Genomic DNA, 2,451 nt, shown 5'->3' on the forward strand with positions numbered 1-2,451 from the left:
GAAGAAGAAATAAAATTCATGGGACAATGAGAACAATCCCTTAACAAGTAGAACTAATTGTGGAAAAATGACTTAGCTGGGCAGAAGTTAAATCAAGAACACAGGGATTAATAAGAGAGAAATGAAGGAACACCAGAAAATTTGATGCTGAGCTTGAAGTGCTGATATACACACACTGGAGTCTCTCACAAATGATGCTGAGCTTGTACTGCTGATATGCTCACAGTAAAAACAAACACACAAACAAAGAAACAAACAAAACCAACAACAACAGTAACAAAAACCTCTTACAAATGATTTGGGAAAGTAGAGGATCAGAGGATCAATAAAACAGCAATAGGAAAGCATTCCCAGCTCTCCAGATATAATCCTTTTGCTCACAGTAGCAGCGTCTATCTGCTCACTGAGAACCAAAGACTTGAAGACCTCTGTGGGATTTTGAAGCAGAAGAGACTTGTAAAGAAAAAAATAGGATATGATACCAGTAACTTAGAACACTAATTATGGACTACCAAATGAAGTTTCCTTTGTGCAACACAATATCATGAACATAAGATGTGTTTACTTTGTGGGTTTTTTTTTTTTTTTTTTTTGGTCTTTTTGAGACAGGGTCTCCCTGTAGCCCCAGCTGTCCTGGAACTCACTATGTAGACCAGGCTGGCCTTGAACTCACAGAGATCCGCCTGCCTCTGCTTCCTGAGTACTGGGACTAAAGGCATGTGCTACCATGCCTGGCTACTTTGTGTTTTGAAAATCAACTACTAATGATTTTATAATTTTACTCTGGCAAGCCAGAAGCTTAGAGTCCTTCGAGGTATTTAGCCATTTTGAACCTATATCCTGCCACAAGCATATGGATTACTTCTACTCCTTTCAAAGTTGTATGTTGATAAGAACTCGTGCTGAGGGTGAGGGGATGGCATATGGGGGTCAGCACGCATCCCGCCCTTAGTGCCTGTGCAACTCATACCAACAACTCTCCTAGCAAATGCAGCCATGTAACTGCACCACAATCCAAACACAGAACAGTTTTATCACCTTGAACCATTTCCTTTGGCACCTTGTAGAAAACCCCTTAGCCCATCTCAAACCCATGGCAACAGCTCATCTACTTTCTACAGCTTTTGTTTAGAAATTTTCCGACTGCTTGTAGTTTATTTTCTTTAATTGTCTTTGTTCTTTAACAAATTCATACATGTATACATTGCATATAGATTGTTCTTGCCCCTCTCACATGCCTCCTACCCCTATGTGCTCTCCCCTTTCTCTATGAATTTCTTTCTCACATTCACATCTACTTGTTTTGTGATCCACTGAGTTTAACCAGGGCCATCTGAGGGATCATTGGCTTGCAGTTTTACTGACTGGAGTCTGGCAGTGGGTACACAACTGAAGACAGTGAGTTTCCTTTTTCCAGAATCTATCAATAGCCAAGAATTTCAAAGTAAGGCACGGGACTCCACGAGTTCCTCACCAATCCATGACTAACTATTGACAGGGGTGGGCTTGTGCAGACCCAGTGCAAGGAAGCACAGCTTCTGTGTGTTTGTGATTGCAGTGATTGTGTCATACCTTGAGACTGAATTTTTAATTTTTGCTTCTTTTATTTAGTACAGGGCATTTGAGGTTTATCTTGGTTACCTCACATATCAGCAGTTCATTCATTTTTACCACTGAACAGTAGCCTACTTTATATGATAATTTGTTCATCTCTTCATCCATTGAAAGGCATATGGACTGTTGGCAGCTTTTAGTGATTGTGAATATGGCCACTTAAATATTTTGCATGTAGGTTTTCACAAACAGATTTTCATTTCACTTGTGTAGTTACAATAGAGATTGGTTGCAGGCTAGGTGCATGCTTAATTTTGCAAGAAAATATCCAACTGTATTTCCAACTAGTTGTACTACATTGCATTTCTGTAGTCAAAATTTAAGATTTAGTACTTGCATCTTTACTGGAATATAGTGGTGTTCTCAATTTGGAACCATTGTGACATGTATCTAGTAGTAGCCTACTATGGTTATAATGAAAACAAAAGAATTTATGTATATGTGTCTGTGTGAGTGTATATGCATGTGTTTGATTGTATGTGTGTGTGTGTGTGTGTGTGTGTGTGTGTGTGTGTATGCTCATGTACAGGCAGAGGCCAGAACGGGGCATTGGGGCATGAATCTCTTGGAGCTAGTGTTAAAAATATTTGCCAGATGCTGGGCTTGTTGTTACCTGGGTGCTAGGATTTGAACTCTAGTCTTCCAAGTTTGCACAGTGAGCACTCCTAACTGCTGAGCCATCTTTTTAGCTCTTACTGTAATTTTAATTTGGTTACCCCGGTGGTTAATAGTATTGAGCATCATGTGTAGATGTCTCTGCTTACCATTTGTGTATTATCTTTGATAAAGTACCTATTGAAATATTTTGCCCATTTAATACATTTGTTATCTTTTAGA

The sequence above is a fragment of the Nannospalax galili genome, unplaced genomic scaffold, assembly GCF_000622305.1.
Source record: "Nannospalax galili isolate Female #2095 unplaced genomic scaffold, S.galili_v1.0 scaffold765, whole genome shotgun sequence".
Classification (NCBI taxonomy): Eukaryota; Metazoa; Chordata; class Mammalia; order Rodentia; family Spalacidae; genus Nannospalax; species Nannospalax galili.